General features: G+C 50.1%; 1 protein-coding gene across 2 annotated transcripts in view; it reads right to left on the reverse strand.

The window, feature by feature from the left end:
• The window catches only part of LOC126419174 (zinc finger protein 420-like), a 158,792-nt gene that overhangs the window by 95,237 nt on the left and 45,011 nt on the right, over positions 1 to 18,544 (reverse strand). The gene's annotated exons all lie outside the window — the stretch shown is intronic.

The raw sequence follows: 18,544 nt of genomic DNA on the forward strand, positions 1-18,544 counted from the left end.
GAGTTTGTTAAACATCTCCGTAACGCTATCACGGTTACCAAATAACCCTGTGACGAAACGCGTCGCTCTTCTTTGGATCTTCTCTATCTCCTCCGTCACCCTGATCTGGTACGGATCCCACACTGATGAGCAATACTCAAGTATAGGTCGAACTAGTGTTTTGTAAGCCACCTCCTTTGTTTATGGACTACATTTTCTAAGGACTCTCCCAATGAATCTCAACCTGGTACCCGCCTTACCAACAACTAATTTTATATGATCATTCCACTTCAAATCGTTCCACACGCATACTCCCAGATATTTTACAGAAGTAACTGCTACCAGTGTTTGTTCCGCTATCATATAATCATACAATAAAGGATCCTCCATTCTATATATTCGCAATACATTACATTTGTCTATGTTAAGGGTCAGTTGCCACTCCCTGCACGAAGTGCCTATCCACTACAGATCTTCCTGCATTTCGCTACAATTTTCTAATGCTGCATCTTCTCTGTATACTACAGCATCATCCGCAAAAAGCCGCATGGAACTTCTGACACTATCTACTAGGTCATTTATATATATTGTGAAAACCAATGGTCCCATAACACTCCCCTGTGGCACGCCAGAGGTTACTTTAACGTCTGTAGACGTCTCTCCATTGATAAAAACATGCTGTGTTCTGTTTGCTAAAAACTCTTCAATCCAGCCACACAGCTGGTCTGATATTCCGTAGGCTCTTACTTTGTTTATCAGGCGACAGTGCGGAACTGTATCGAACGCCTTCCGGAAGTCAAGAAAAACAGCATCTACCTGGGATGCCTGTATCTAATGTTTTCTGGGTCTCATGAACAAATAAAGCGAGTTGGGTCTCACACGATCGCTGTTTCCGGAATCCATGTTGATTCCTACATAGTAGATTCTGGGTTTCCAAAAACGACATCATACTCGAACAAAAAACATGTTCTAAAATTCTACAACAGATCGATGTCAGAGATATAGACCTATAGTTTTGCGCAATTGCTCGACAACCCTTCTTGAAGACTGGGACTACCTGTGCTCTTTTCCAATCATTTGGAACCTTCCGTTCCTCTAGAGACTTGTGGTACACAGCTGTTAGAAGGGGGGGGCAAGTTCTTTCGCGTACTCTGTGTAGAATCGAATTGGTATCCCGTCAGGTCCAGTGGACTTTCCTCTGTTGAGTGATTCCAGTTGCTTTTCTATTCCTTGGACACTTATTTCGATGTCTGGATTTCCCACTGTTTGAAAATCAATATTTAGTTATATCACCACAAAACATAACATCATATTGAGGACTGAGTTCCGTAGTGTCAAAATCAGATAATTTTACCCAAAATGCACAATTAATCAGTGAAGGCACAGAAAGTACAACACTGAGTTTTCATCCCAAATAAACTTGATCTGTGATGCACTGAGCACATCACAGAAGAAGTGAATTCTGGGAAGAAGGCAGAAAGAGAGAGAGAGAGAGAGAGAGAGAGAGAGAGAGAGTGTGAGAGATGGGTGCCCTATGGCAAAGTCATCAGCGCGCTTACACTTATAAAAACAAACAAATGTGGAGATGAACTAAAAGTGTTGTACACGCATGCAGTCAAAATGACCACACAGTCACTCTGTATCACACGCAGTAAAACCAATTAGAGCCAGCCACCCTTTGACACATTAAGAACATCTCCCCAAAATCTCATTAAAAATGATGGATAATTCAAAAAACTTTAAAACCCTAACCACAATCATTTGATCATTACATAACATAGACGGCAGATCCGCCAGCAAATCTGCTGCAGTCCACTGGTCGGCAAATAAAATGCAGTCCAATAAAACGTGGCGCACCAGTATCTGCATGCCACAAGCACCACACATTGAAGAGTCCTCTCGCCGGAATAAGAATACATATATCATAGGGCCATGGTCTATGTGAAGACGAATAAGAAGGACCTCGTCCCGCAGACGGGGCTGGAAGGAAGTACTGTACAGCCGAGTTGTGGGCTTGATGACACGGAGTTTGTTATTGATCACTGCCAGCCACTCGTCTTCCAATTGACACTTGACTTTATACCTCAACAGCAAGGTGAGAGCATGCAGGGGGATAGCACACTGAAATACCAGAGGATCACGACACGCCCCCTTGGCTGCTCGATCTGCCCTTTCATTCCCCACAATTCCAATGTGCCCAGGTACCCAACAGAATAAAACCTACTTACCCAGTCATTGTAGTTGTAGGAGTACATCTTGGATATTCTGGGTTACTGTAACTGCTGGGTACAAACATTGGAGAGAGTAAAGTTAGTTGGTTGGTTTAAAAGAAAGTAGTGGGGGGGGGGGGGGGGGGGGGCAAACTGTGAGGTCATCGGTCCCTTGTTCCCAGTTAAATAATTACACAACGGAAAGAAGAAAAGAAAGGAGACTTACAGCACAATAACAAGAGAAAGGAAAAACCAGAAGAACTACAGAAGGACAACAAACACAACTATGGACAAAAACAGGAAACGAAAACTATAGAGAGAAGCAAGAAACAGGTAGAAGGGGTAAAAACAAGAGAGCAGATGACCATGGCTGGCCGACCATGAGAATAAAAAGCCAGCCACTCTGCGACACATTAAAACATCCACCCTAAAAGCATTAGAGTGGAGAACACAAAGGGACAAAGGACATGCACTAAAACTTATATAGAATGATAAAACCTACCGTCGCGTATAAAATGTAAAACTAAATTAGCCGATGAGGCATTGTCAGCTAAAATAAATGGCAACGGGGCCAGTAACTGAAGAGTCCGGCGCAGGGCAGCCAAAGGAGGACAGCTCACCAAGATATGAGCCACTGTCAGCTGAGCGCTGCACCAACACTGAGGTGGGTCATCACAGCACAGGAGGTAGTTGTATCTCACCCAAGTGTGGCCAATGTGGAGTCGGCAGAGAACCACAGAGTCCCTGCGAGAGGCCTGCACGGAGGACTGCCACACATTCATAGTCTCCTTAATGGCTCCTAGTTTGTTGTGCGTGCTGAGGTTATGCCATTTTGTCTCACAAAGCTGCAAAAACTAGCGGAGTAGTACTGAATGCAGGTCAGTTGCAGAAAAGCTGATCTCCATAAGCGGTTTCCACGTAGCCAGTTTGGCCAGCCTGTTGGGAAGTTCTTTGCCTGGGTTTCCGACACGACCTGCGGTCCAGACAAACACCACTGAAAGACCGCACTGTTCCACGGCATATACGGACTCCTGGATGGTCACTATCAAAGGATGATGAGGGTAGCACTGTTCAAGAGCTTGTAGGCTGCTCAATGAGTCAGTACACAGAAGAAACGCCTCCCCAGGGAATGAACGGATGTGCTCAAGAGCACGCGATATAGCCACCAGCTCGGCAGTGAAAACACTGCAGCCATCGGGCAAGGAATGCCATTCCATACATCCTCCATTGACATATGCGAAGCCGACATGAGCATCAGCTATCGAGCCATCAGTGTAAACCACTTCGTGGCCTCGGTACTTGTCAAGAATTGAGAGGAAGAGACAGCGGAGAGAGTGGTGTTAACTGAGTCCTTAGGGCCATGTGAAAGGACCAGGTGAAGCTGCAGCTCAGGTGTACACCATGGAGGTGTATGTGGTGTATCTCAAGTATAGATGGTAAAGGCAAGGACACCATTTGAGAAAGAAGGGATCGGACACGAACTGCAACTGGAAGCCCTGACCTGGACCACCGATGCGAGAGATGAACCGCCGTGGGTGAGAAAAGGAGACGGTGATTCGGATGCACAGGAGAACAACAAACTTGTGCTATGTAACAGGCCAACAGTTGTGCATGCCTAACCTGAAATGGAGGCACTCCAGCTTCCACACAGACGCTGGTCACCGGACTAGTCCTAAAAGCTCCTGCCGCTAGGCAAGCGCCACAGTGGTGCAATGGCTCGAGTAAACACAATGCTGAGGGTGCCGCCAAACCATAAACCAGACTTCCATAGTCAAGGCGGGGTTGAACAAGGGCTCTGTAGAGCTGCAGCAGCACAGAGCGATCTGGACCCCAGTTGACATTGCTTAGGCAGCGGAGGGTACTGAGGTGCTGCCAGCACTTCCGCTTAAGCTGACGAAGGTGAGGAAGCAAGTCAATCAGGTGTCGAAAATCAGTCCTAAGAATCGATATGTCTCCACTACAGTGGGTGGATCGTCATGAAGGTAAAGTTCAGGTTCTGGACGAACGGTACGACACTGACAGAAGTGCGTAACACACAACTTTGTGGCCAAAAACTGGAAACCGTGGGCTACAGCCCATGACAGCACCTTGTGGATGGTTCCCTATAGGCACCACACAGAAACACCAATACTGGTGGAGCAGTATGAAATACAGACGTCGTCTGCATACAGAGAGGGTGAGATGGATGGCCCTACAGCTGCTGTCGACCATTAATGGCCACTAAAAATAGAGAGACACTCAATACAGAGCCCTGCAGGACCCCATTCTCCTGGATACTGGGGGGACTATGGGAGGCACCAACGTAGACACAGAAAGTACGTAGCGACAGGAAATTCTGTATAAAAATCGAAAGTGGGCCTCGGAGACCCCACACATATAATGTGGCAAGGATTTCATAAATCAAAAAAGATGGCAACCAGGTTTTCGCGTCTGGAAAAGACTGTTTGGATGTCAGACTCCAGGGACACAAGATTATCAGTAGTAGAGCAACCCTGGTGGAAGCCGTCCTGACATGGAGCCAGTAGGCCACATGACTCCAGGACCAAAACCAACCGCCGGCACACCATATGTTCCAGCAGCTTACAAAGAACATTGGTGAGGCTGATGGGCCGATAGCTATCCACATCAAGTGGGTTTTTACTGGGTTTGAGCACCGGAATGATGGTGCTCTCACATTATTGCGATGGAAAGACACCGTGGCACCAGATCAGTTTGAAGATGACGAGGAGGTAGGTGGTGCAGGAGCAACAGGGAAACAGGGAGGGAAGTGCCCCCCCATCATCATGAGGGCAGGTGTAGTCTTCCACTCTGAGAGTTGACTGCTGGGGTTGGCGGAGCTGATGGGGCTAGAACTGTTGTAGCAGTGGCGTAAGACGATGTCATGCGTACAGGATGCAGGCATTCAAATTTCCTCTTAACCTCACTGTAGGTCAGTCGGTCCAGGTTCTTGTACTCCATGATTTTCCATTCTTTGTGGAGAATCCTGCAGTCTGGAAAGCAAGGCGAATGATGCTCTCCACAGCTGACACAGATGGGAGGCGGGGCACATGGATTATTGGGACGTGATGGGCATCCGCAATCTTGACATGTGACACTGGAAGTAGAGTGGGAAGACATATGACCAAACTTCCAACATTTAAAGCACCGCATTGGGGGAGGGATATAGGGTTTTACATCACAGCGGTAGACCATCACCTTGACCTTCTCAGTAATGTATCACCCTTGAAGGCCAAGATGAAGGCACTGGTGGCAACCTGATTACCCCTCGCACCCCGGTGGACACGCTGAACGAAATGTACACCTCACCGTTCTAAATTGGTGCGCAGCTTATTGTTGGACTGCAAAAGAAGGTTCCTGTGAAATATGATACCCTGGACCATATTTAAGGTCTTGTGGGGTGTGATGGTTACAGAAACATCCCCCATCTTGTCATAAGTGAGTAACGCCCGTGACTGGGCAGAGGATGCCGTTTTGATCAAGACTGACCCAGATCGCATTTTGGACAAGCCCCCAACCTCCCCAAACTTGTCCTCTAAATCCATTGTCATCCTCAGCATAGAAAAAGATATTGCACAGTTGATGGAAAAACACACACCAAGTAGGTGACCGTGCCCAACAGTTTGAGAATGAGCAGAAGTGTAGATCCATGTCGACGAAAGATGCGATAGGTCTCAGCGCATGATGGTCGCGATGCACCACGTAAGTCGCCCTTCCCCAATTGGCTCGCTCTTCGGGAAAATTTTGAAAATGGAGTTCAAACCCTACAGGGGACCATCACAAAGGCCGAAACATGTGAAACTCCTTTTAGTCTCCTCTTATGACAGGCAGGAATACCTCGGGCCTATTCTAACCCCCGGACCTGTAGGGGGGGAGAGAGTAAAGGATGCTCAGAGATTCTAAGCAGATGAGAAACCTAACAGTGGGACAACATCTCTTCTGCTCCAGTGTTCGCAAGATCGCATACAATTCTGCATCGAAGACGATAAATTCTGGAGGCAGTCTGACCTTGAGGACACAATCTGGGAAAACAACAGAGCAACCGACAGAGACCCCCACTTAGACCCATCCATAAAACACTGCTACATGTTCATAGCACTCAGATAAAATATCAGAGAATATCGCATTAAAAACAGAAACAGGAGTGCTATCTCTCCATCTCTCCCGTAATGCACCAAATCTACAATTGCTCTGGGCCTCTCCAGTAACCAGGGTGGCAGGCAGTTAAAACCCTGGATTTGGGGTCATACTGGCTCCACACTGAGTGACTCCAGCACACACTGCACGCAGATCCAAAATGGAATCGTGGCTCGTAGACAGTTGGAAAAAAGGTGTTCCAGAGGTGTACGAGCAACAGTGTGGTGTGCAGGTGAAGTTGGAGCTGCAAGGAACTTAAAATGCCTGACGCATCACAAAGAGCTGGCGCCGGATGGTAAGTGGCGGTTTCCGCGCCTCAGCACAGATGCTAGGTATGGGACTGGTCCGATAAGCACCCATGGCCAGCCAAAACCCCTCATGATGGACAGCATCAATGATACGCAAGTAAGAGGGCCTCGCTGACCCATACAACATTCAACAATAGTCCAGTCATGAACGCTCAAAAGCCCGTTAAAAACTGAAGGAAACTTGCCCTGTCCTCTCCCGTTGACCTGTGGCTAAGGCACTTGATAACATTCAGTGCCTTCAGGGTTCTGGGAGTTCAGTGCCTTCAGAGTTCGCGAGTCAAAAATGTGGCCCAGAAACTGCACTGTGTCTCTCAAATGCAGGATGGTGTACCCCATATTCAAGGCAGGCAAATTAAAAAGACAATGAGAATGATTAAAATGAACACACACACACTTATCTGCACAAATGTGAAAACCTGTCTTTTCAGCCCACTTCTGTAACCGCCACTCTGTAAGTTGCAACTGACAGCTCGCCATGCAACACTGGAGGAGGAACAGAAAACAGCAAAAACGTCTACAAATAAGGAGCACTGTACAGGACTCCTTACCGTAGATGTGATACTGTTGATGAGTATGGCAAAGTGGGTAACACTTAGAACACTGCCCTGAAGAACACCACTCTCCCGCTCAAATTGATCAGACAGCATGTCACCAAGTTGGGTCCTAAAAAACTGCTGAGATAGGAAAGACCATATGAAGATGGGGAGGTGGCCACAAAAGCCCAATTTATGCAGTTGTGCAAGAATACACTGTCTCCATGTAGTATCATATGCCTTACTTATATCGAAAAATATGCTGGTACAGTGATGCTTAGAGATGAAAGCCAGCTGCATAGACACCTCCAAGAGAGTCATATTGTCGACAGTGGACGAAATACTTTGGAATCCACACTGAGAGTGGCTAAAGAGTTGCCTGGTCTCTAACAACCAGACCAGACGATGCTTAACCATTTGCTCCGGGGTCTTCCCCACACAGCTTGTTAAGGCGATACTCCGATTACTACTGGGACATGTGCAGTCCTTTCCTGGTTTGAGGAGAGGGATCAGAATTGCCTTCCTCCACGAGTTGGGGAAGTTGCCTGTCTGCCATATTAGATCAAAGCATTTGAGGAGGATTTCCTCTGATGGCACTGACAAATGTCTAAGCACACAGTACCGTATTTGGTCGTGACCGGATGCAGTGTTACAAATCTCAGTCAGTGCCAATTTGAGTTCCCAAATGGAGAAAGGGGAGTTGTAGGCCTCAGAACTGTTTGACCTGAAGTCCAACTTTTCCCTCTCAACAGTCGCACAATAGCGACAAAACGCCAGATCCTGGCTTGCATCGGCAAAGTTTGTGCAAAATGTTTGGGCAGCGTCTGAGCAATGACTCTGGGTGTTGTTTGGAGGCACCCCTGTTTCAGCACTGCTGCTAGTGGTAAACAGTTACATTTATGGGAAATCCTCCAGATGGCTTCCCATACTTTTATATAAGAAGGGGAACAATTGATGGAGTCCAGGAACAATAGCCATGACCTTTTCTTACTCTCCCTAATGACACGTCGAGTCCTAGCCCTCACGACTCAAAAAAGGCCCTAAGGTTGTCTGCTGTCGGTCGACATTTTAAATGTTGAAGAGCCGCACGCCTTTCCCAGATTGCAGAATGGCACTCGTCTGTCCACTACGGTACTGGTCGCCTCCTAAGATGACCTGAGGACTGTGGGATGGAGAAGTCAGCAGCACGATGGATCACTCATGTGATGTGGTACACTCATCCTTGAATGCTGCCACAGTGTTCAAACACAGCCAGCCTGCTGAAACACATCCAGTTAGTCCTGCTGACCATCCATTTTGGGGGCTTACCTTCAAATGGTGTGCCATTTAGTAGGTGAAGGCGGACTGGGTAAAGGTCACTGGAATGTAGGTCGTCAATGGCCTCCCACTGTACAGAGTCAGTGAGGCCGGTAGAACAGAAAGAGAGGTAGATTGCTGAGAATGACCTAGTAGCAGTAGAGAAATGTGTGCAAGTACCCATGTTGAGGATTCACAGCTGGTGAGACATCATGAGGCCCTCCAAAACCCGACCCCAAGGGCAAGTATTGGTCGAGCCTTACAGGACACAATGGGCACTGAAATCTCCCAGGAGGAGGAATGGTCGTGGGAGTTGTGCAATAATATCTGTGAGAGCCTCAAAGTCTAGTGCATCTTGCAGAGGTAAATACAGTGAGAGAACAGTGATCCTTCGACACACAGGAATTTGAACTGCAACTACTTGTAGGTCAGTAGCCAAGGGGAGAACAGAGGAGTGGTGTGTATTAGTGACAAACATTGCGACACCTCCTTTGGCCCTTTCCCCCAATAGTCACCCTTTCAGTATAGCATATATCCCTGTAGCACAGGGACATCTGCATCTTTAAAATGCGTTTCTTGTAAACAAAAGCATAAGGGTCGTGCTTGTGCTAGGAGTTTCAGGTCCTCCACACGAGTCCTGAACCCATTCATGTTCCACTGTACTAAGGAAGCCATGTCATCGGTGTGGTTTTAATTTACTCCAATCTTTGCACTGGGTAGGTGAAGCACTTTAAGAGCGAGGGGGAGTGGAGGGGCTGCCTGGATCCAAGGCATCTAACTCCACGATATCCTCCTCATCAGTCAGACGGGAAAGAATGACATCTGACGGTGCTAGGGACAACATTTGACCCTGTAGTAACCACAACCAACAGTGGGAACGCTTTGGGCTGCGGATCGGAGCTGCCAGGCGGGGAAGCCGCCGGCGGTGGAGCACGCATCACCGGGTAAACACAGGATGAGTCGGACGACCGACCAACGACAACTGACAACAACCGACCACGACCGACTATGAGCGACACAACCAGAAAGAGATAAACAACAGAGGCTTGTGGAAACCACAACACCAAACACCAAACGTAAATCCACTCGGAACCAGAGCCCGGCAAATGTCAACGAGTAACGACCAGAACGCAGTACCGCCGAGATAGAAATGAAATCCAGAGCGAGTACCAGACTGGCTGGACTAGGGCAGAGCGGGTCCCTATATATGAAACTGGAGGGAGCGGCTATTGGTCGCTGTCTGTACGTGGCTTAGTGGTGGCGCCCTCGCTGCGCGAGAGCCGCTGCGCGGAATAGCCGCCGTGGAGGCGGAGCCCTCTATGGGCTGACCACGTCCATTTGGTTGGTTGGTTTGGGGGGATTAAAGGGACCAGACTGCCATGGTCATCGGTCCCTTTTTCCAAAGACAAAGAACACCCACAGAGAATAAAAACAAGGAACAGAAGAGATCACAGACGATACAGAACAAGAGATACTGAGACAAAGACAAGACAAAACAAACTAAAACCACACAGAGTGTGACGGTGGTTGGCCGACCATAGAAATAAAAAAGGAAAAGCCAACCACTTAGAAACACATTAAAAAATCAGTGTAAAATCATAGGCCAAAGGCCAGAATCAACACAAAACAATAAAATAAAACAGAAACACTCAGATTAAATGATAAAATCCCCCTGCCCGAATAAAACGTAAAACTAAGTCAGCCATAGCGGAGTCGTCTGTTAAAAGGGCAGGAAGCGTATCAGGCAGCGCAAATGTCTGCCTGACCACAGCTAAAAGGGGGCAGGCCAACAGAATGTGGGCCACTGTCAAAGCCGCCCCGCAGCGACATACAGGAGGGTCCTCCCGGCGCAGTAAATAACTGTGTGTCAGCCGGGAGTGGCCAATGCGGAGCCGGCAAAGAACTACCGAGTCCCTGCGAGTGGCTCGCAGGGATGACCGCCACACAGCCGTCGTCTCCTTGACAGCACGGAGTTTATTGGACATTGTCAGTTCGCGCCATTCATCGTCCCATAGCGCCAAGATTTTGCGGCGGAAGACTGCCCGCAAATCAGTCTCTGGGAGGCCAAGGTCCAGAGATGGCTTGCTGGTGGCCTCTTTCGCCAGGCGGTCAACATGTTCGTTACCCGGGATACCGACATGACCGGGGGTCCACACAAAGACCACAGAGCGGCCGCAACAGGCAAGAGTATGCAGAGACTCGTGGATAGCCATCACCAGACGAGAACGAGGGAAACACTGGTCGAGAGCTCGTAAACCGCTCAGGGAATCGCTACAGATAACGAAGGACTCACCTGAGCAGGAGCGGATATACTCTAGGGCACGAAGGATGGCGACCAATTCAGCAGTGTAAACGCTGCAGCCATCCTGCAAGGAACGTTGTTCGGAACGGTCCCCTAGAGTGAGCGCATACCCGACACGACCAGCAACCATCGAACCGTCAGTGTAGACAATACCAGAGCCCTGATACGTGGCCAGGAGAGAATAAAAGCGGCGGCGGAAGGCCTCTGGAGGGACTGAGTCCTTCGGGCCCTGTGCCAGGTCCAGCCGAAGGCAAGGGCGACGAACACACCATGGGGGTGTATGCAAAGTAGCCCGGAAAGTAGGTGGAACAGTGAAAACCTGAAGCCCAGAGAGAAGCTCTTTGATGCGGACCGTTATTGTACAACCAGACCGGGGCCGACGATCCAGCAGATGGACGACCGATCGCGGGAACAGGAGACGATAATTTGGATGCCCGGGCGAGCTGAGAACATGGGCAGCATAAGCGGCCAGCAAAAGTTGGCGTCGGAACCGCAGGGGAGGGACACCTGCCTCCACGAGTAAGCTGTCCACAGGGCTGGTGCGGAAAGCACCAGTGGCAAGGCGTATCCCGCTGTGGAGAATTGGGTCCAGCACCCGCAACGCAGACGGGGATGCTGAGCCATATGCCAGGCACCCATAATCCAGACGGGACTGGATTAACGCCTGGTAGAGCCGTAGCAGGGTAGAGCGGTCGGCTCCCCAGCGGGTGTGGCTCAAACACCGGAGTGCATTGAGATGCCGCCAACACGTCTGTTTGAGCTGCCAGATATGAGGCAGCCAAGTCAACCGGGCATCGAAAACCACCCCCAAAAACCTGTGGGTCTCCACCACAGCAAGGAGTTCGTCGGCAAGATAAAGCCGCGGCTCAGGATGGACTGTTCGGCGCCGGCAGAAATGCATAACGCGGGTCTTGGCTGCCGAAAACTGAAACCCATGCGCTACAGCCCAAGACTGCGCCTTACGGATAGCGCCCTGTAGCTGACGTTCAACAGCTGCAATGCCAGTAGAGCTGTAATAAAGGCAGAAGTCGTCAGCATACAGGGAAGCAGAGACGGAATTACCCACAGCCGCAGCAAGCCCGTTAATGGCTATTAAAAACAGACAGACACTTAAAACAGAGCCCTGTGGCACACCGTTCTCCTGGACGTGGGAGGAACTATACGAGGCCGCGACTTGCACGCGGAAGGTACGACACGACAGAAAATTGCGGATAAAAATCGGCAGAGGACCCCGAAGACCCCATCCATGGAGCGTAGAAAGAATGTGATGACGCCACGTCGTATCGTACGCCTTCCGCATGTCGAAAAAGACAGCGACCAGGTGCTGACGGCGGGAAAAGGCAGTACGGATGGCCGACTCCAGGCTCACCAGATTGTCGGTGGCGGAGCGGCCTTTACGGAACCCACCCTGAGACGGAGCCAGAAGGCCCCGAGACTCCAGTACCCAATGCAAGCGCCGGCTCACCATCCGTTCAAGCAACTTGCAAAGAACGTTGGTGAGGCTAATGGGACGGTAGCTGTCCACCTCCAGAGGGTTCTTTCCAGGTTTCAAAACGGGGATGACAATGCCTTCCCGCCATTGCGACGGAAACTCCCCCTCGACCCAAAGACGGTTGTAAAGATCGAGAAGGCGCCGCTGGCAGTCCACTGAAAGGTGTTTCAGCATCTGACAGTGGATGCCATCTGGCCCAGGAGCGGTATCAGGGCAAGCAGCGAGGGCACTGCGAAATTCCCACTCACTAAATGGAGCATTGTAAGATTCTGGGTGGTTGGTGCGAAACGAAAGGCTCCGACGTTCCATCCGCTCTTTAATGGAGCGGAAGGCCTGGAGGTAATTCGCAGAAGCGGAACTCATAGCAAAATGCTCTGCTAAGCGATTGGCAATGACGTCGGAGTCAGTACAAACTGCTCCATTCAGTGAGAGCGCAGGGACGCTGGCAGGTGGCCGATAGCCGTAGACTCGTCGAATCTTGGCCCAGACCTGCGAGGGAGTGACATGGAGGCCAATGGTGGACACATACCGCTCCCAGCACTCCTTCTTGCCTTCGCGGATAAGGAGGCGGGCCCGCGCACGCAGCCGTTTGAAGGCGATAAGGTGGTCGAGGGAGGGGTGTCGCTTGTGACGCTGGAGCGCCCGCCGGCGATCTTTAATCGCTTCAGCGATCTCAGGCGACCACCAAGGCACAGCCTTCCGCCGAGGGGACCCACAGGAATGGGGAATGGCAGATTCGGCGGCAGTAACGATGCCGGTGGTGACCGATTGAACCACCGCATCAATGTCATCGGTAGAGAGAGGCTCAAAAGCGGCAGTGGAGGAGAACAAGTCCCAGTCAGCCTTATTCATAGCCCATCTGCTAGGGCGCCCAGAAGAGTGGCGCTGTGGTAGTGACAAAAAGATCGGAAAATGGTCACTACCACACAGGTCGTCATGCACACTCCATTGGACAGACGGTAAGAGGCTATGGCTACAGATTGAAAGGTCAATGGCGGAGTAGGTGCCATGCGCCACACTGAAGTGTGTGAAGGCACCATCATTTAACAGCGAGAGATCGAGCTGCGACAATAAATGCTCAACGATGGCGCCTCGACCTGTTGCCACTGAACCACCCCACAGAGGGTTATGAGCGTTGAAGTCGCCCAATAGCAAGAAAGGTGGCGGCAATTGGGCGACCAGTGCAGCCAGGACATGCTGCGAGACATCACCATCCGGTGGAATGTAAAGACTGCAGACGGTAACAGCCTGTGGCGTCCACACGCGTACAGCGACAGCCTCTAAAGGCGTCTGGAGAGGGACAGACTCGCTGTGCAGAGTGTGAAGGACATAAATGCAGACGCCACCAGACACCCTTTCATAAGCTGCTCGGTTCTTGTAATAACCCCGATAGCCACGGAGGGCGGGAGTTCGCATCGCCGGAAACCAAGTTTCCTGGAGAGCGATGCAGAAGAAAGGGCGAAGGCTGAGAAGTTGGCGGAGCTCAGCTAAATGGTGGAAAAAACCGCCGCAGTTCCACTGGAGGATGGTATTGTCCATGGCTGAGAAAGGCGTGAAAGGACTGGGAAGGCAATTTACGCCGCATGTTCACTCACTGCCACCGATTCAGTACCCGGACGAGAGGCATCCATGGCGTCTGAGGGACCAGCGAGATCAAGGTCCTCAGCGGACGCTAGAATCTCGACTTCATCCTCAGACGCAGAGCGCGAAAGGTGCGGTGGGGTTGGTGCCACCGCAAGTTCTTTAGCCTTAGAGGTCTTTCTCTTGGACTTCTCTCGCTGAACCTTGGGTTTCACCGGCTGGGAAGGCTTCACCGATTCAGTCTCCGGGACAGATCGTGAAGCCCTACGCCCGGCTGCTGGTGAGGACTTATGCCACTGGTGGCCGTCATCCTTCCCGCTGGGGGAACCCTGGGAAGGGAGCGTCCCAAGGGAACTCTTACGGGCGAGAGTAGCCGAAGAAGTTAGGCGCTTCTCCGGCTGAGAAGCGGGGACGGACGTCCCCGACGGGTGGGAGGAGGTTGCTCCTGAGGTAGGTGGTGCAGGAGCAACCGGTTGGGGAGAGCCCCCCACGAGCAAGGGGGCAGGAGGAGTCTTACTGCTTATCGAGCTGGCTGGAAGTCTCGCAACGGATGGAGCTAGCACAGTTGTTGTAGCAGCTGCATACGAAGATGTCATTCTCACAGGATGGAGTCTGTCATATTTCCGTTTGGCCTCAGTATAGGTCAGCCGGTCCAGGGTCTTATATTCCATGATTTTGCGCTCTTTCTGAAAGACTGTGCAGTCAGGCGAGCAAGGTGAATGGTGCTCCCCGCAGTTGACGCAGATGGGAGGCGGGGCACATGGAGTATCGGGATGAGACGGGCGTCCGCAATCTCGACATGTGAGGCTGGAAGTGCAGCGGGAAGACATATGGCCGAACTTCCAGCACTTGAAGCACCGCATCGGGGGAGGGATATAGGGCTTGACGTCACATCGGTAGACCATCACCTTGACCTTTTCCGGTAACGTATCACCCTCGAAGGCCAAGATGAAGGCACCGGTAGCAACCTGATTGTCCCTCGGACCCCGATGAACGCGCCGGACGAAATGAACACCTCTACGTTCTAAGTTGGCGCGCAGCTCGTCATCAGACTGCAAAAGGAGATCCCTATGGAAAATAACACCCTGGACCATATTTAAACTCTTATGTGGCGTAATAGAAACGTTAACATCCCCCAACTTGTCACAAGCAAGTAACCTGCGGGACTGGGCGGAGGATGCCGTTTGTATCAGTACTGATCCAGAGCGCATTTTAGACAAGCCCTCCACCTCCCCAAACTTGTCCTCTAAATGCTCTACAAAGAACTGAGGCTTCACGGACATAAAAGATTCCCCGTCAGCTCTGGTACAGACGAGATACCGGGGCGAGTATCTTTCGCTCTCATTCATAGCCCTTCGTTCCTCCCATGGTGTGGCCAGGGAGGGGAACGATTTGGGGTCATACACATTAGCCTTGAATTGAGCCTTGGAACGCTTAGAGACTGCTGACGGCTGGCCGCCAGCAAGAGATGATGTACCACGCTTCATTGCGGGTCATCCGCCCTGATGCCACCTACTCCGACCAAGGGCCCTCCCCACGGGCGCCACCCAGCCACAGCAAAGGCCACCTGGCAGGATGGCCATTGCCGGGAGTCCCGATGCCCCAGGGAGATGGGCATCTACTCCTTGGCATACGTGGGGAGTGAACGGCGCAGGCATCAGTAGAGCGATCCCTGTGTTGTCAGGGGGCTACAACCAAGAGGGTACATGGCGACCCCACCACAACGGACTGGCTACCGTGCTGGATCTTAGGTGCAAAAACGGCCAAGGTCGTCGTCACAGTTAAAAGAAACACTGCAGAGTGCAGCGTGGTAATCGCCCAAGAGATCGAAAACGAGCGGGACACCATCGCAACGACGAGAAAGACGGCAATAGGTCTAATTGCACGAAGGATACAGTGCACCATGTAAGGTGCCCTTCCCCAATTGGCTCGCTCTTCGGAATAATTTGGATAGATGGAGGTCAAACCCGAGAGGGGACCATCACATAAGGCCGAAACGTTTGAGACTCCTTTTAGTCGCCTCTTACGACAGGCAGGAATACCGCGGGCCTATTCTAACCCCCGAACCCGCAGGGGGACACGTCCATTTGTTCTTCCGCGTGTTCGACTTCCGCGGCGGAAGGTACTAGAGACCCGAATGTCGTGAGCCTTTCCCTGCACACTGCCCTTTAGAGGATGAGGGGAAAAGGGGGCATTGAGAGGCACTGCTTTTCTTGTACCTTCTGGATGCTCAATGTGGAACTTCCGTTGGTCTTTCCTGGTGCAGCTGCCTGGATTGCTCTGTCCTTACTCTTTTTCCCTTGCCATGTACATGTGCAAGTACAGTTGCTTGTGGTGGATACAGGCACACTAGGCATTGTCTGTGTCTAAGCGTCCATCTTGGTAATAGGCTTCTGCACCATGGAAGAATATGAGGTGGCAAAGACAAGAGGGTTTCGTTGCCTTATATTCTTTTTTGGCTTCAGCATAGAGCATCCACTTAGTCACTTTTTATCTCCTGTACTGTGTGTTCTTCAGCAAAAACAAGGCAGTCTCAGCTCCAGACTGGGTGGTTCCCAAAGCAGTTGATGCAGATCGCTGGAGACAAGCCGTCAGTCCCAGCGTCATGAGCGGCTTTCCGCAGTTCTTGCAGATCACTTCACCTCCACAACTCAGGGTTGTATGGCTGAAATGCTGGAATTTATAGCACCACACAGGGTTTGGAATGTAAGACTGAACATTAAGTTGAAGGAACCCTGCAATAAGATCAAGCAGTGTCAGAGAATTGAAAGTGACAATGAAAGTGGCAGTCTTTTCAGTTGCTCCATTATTCCTGCGCATTCCTTGCTCCCCATCAACTATTCCCTGGAATGCCCATTCTTGCTTCAGTTCTGCTATTTCCATGTCCATGATATCTCTGAATGTGACAACGCCCTTACTGGAGTTGAGAGAGGTGTGAATCTCAACAATGATATCATGGTCACCCAGTTTCTGCAATTTCTTAAGAACGTCTACCTGCTTTGACCTGTTAGTTTCGACCAGCAATGAGTCATTACACAATCATTTTATAGATTTTAATGTTCCAGCAAGGTCTTCCAAACCCTTATGGATATAAAAGGTGGACACTTTTTCAAATGTCCCCACCTTCCTCTTTATCACCAGAAACACATTGTTATTCATTACTCCACGAGTCCTGTTACTGCAGTCCAAAGTATTCTTTTGGATGAATGGGTGTGAATACTCCCAGGCGGTACACCCTTTTACCAATGAGAGGAAAAGAAGATGATTTCGAGGGTTCCATCTTAGTCCCACAAGCAGCTATGGAAATAAGGGTCCACTTACACAGAGCCCCACATGCCTGAGTAAGCCTTATACAACTGAAGTGCGGCGGATTCCCCAAAGGTTGCTGCTAATGACTGTTCCACCTCAACAGCCATGCATCCCATCAGCACGCAGCACACCTCGAGACTGAGGGTATTTTCTCACAGAGGTTTATCCCGTCCACACGATCCGGGCAGTCGAGCCAAGATCCCCATTCCCTGAGACACACAATGTTCCACCACCACGCCACACAGTGATCGCTGAAGCATACCCACAGCTTACAGTGTCAGGGAACTAGTGGTGCTTATCAGTTCCCAGCTCAGGAACCCTGGGGTGGTCAAGCCCGTAACCAGCAAATCACCACTGAGGGCTAAGTTGTCATGCACTGCATGATTAGGTAACAGTCAAAGGAGTAGTTTGAACTACAGTTCCTACAGCTTCCTCATTAAAGCAGTAGCTGGTAGTCTATCTTGACTTCATACTAGCCAGTGTTATTAACAGTATGACAGATCCTCAGCATCCTAACACTCATTCATATAAGAACTTCAATCAACTATATGCTAACCACAGACCTCTGGATGTGTGGAAACAAATTATGATGAGAGGATGTTACACCAAAGTTCCATTTTGTCTTGGGCCACAAAAATAACTACAAACACATGTAACACCATTGTTAACATCAAACTTTCCGAAACTCCGCAGAGAATAAACAACAAACTAGTAATACGAGGTGGCACTGAAACAGTTTACCAACATAACCTGCAAATATTTTCACAGCAACAATTACTTCACTACAGGTTTGAATAATCATGACTACGAGGAGACACTGCTGGCACCTGCTGAATGTACTGGGAGCAGCTAACTGTAACTCACAGCTCATGTAGGCATCAACAATGCCTGTCACCTGGGTTCACAGTCAATAGGACAGTTCCTTTCAGCAGCTGGCTAACTTGGAGAAGGTTACTAGCCTCACTTGTGGGATGAAAGTTAGCCTCATTGTGGGATGAAAGCACAATTTGTGTTTATCAGCATTGTCTCCTGTGCTGACAGAGACCCTCCATTTTAAGTTAGGTGGATGGTTTGAATCAGAGGCTGTTTTAGCTCTGAGACACTTTCAGGAACAGTGTTCCTTAGCTGCATTATCGGGTGGACAATTTTAGAATTCCCCATAAAAGGTTAGGTGTGCACTGCACTCCAAAAGCAGCAACTCAGTTGATCTGTCGGTTGGGAGGGCAGGAGTCCCTCACTCATGGGGCAGTCCTTCTAGAGTTAGTGCCATCAGCCAGAAATCCGATTGAGGAGGAGTAAATCAAGGCACTGAAAGCAATATTGATGCCAGAGATGAAAAATCATTGCATGAGATAAAATCATATGGATCAGGCCAGTCTGCAGTTCAGGCAGCAGATGAG

The sequence above is a fragment of the Schistocerca serialis genome, chromosome 9, assembly GCF_023864345.2.
Source record: "Schistocerca serialis cubense isolate TAMUIC-IGC-003099 chromosome 9, iqSchSeri2.2, whole genome shotgun sequence".
NCBI lineage: Eukaryota > Metazoa > Arthropoda > Insecta > Orthoptera > Acrididae > Schistocerca > Schistocerca serialis.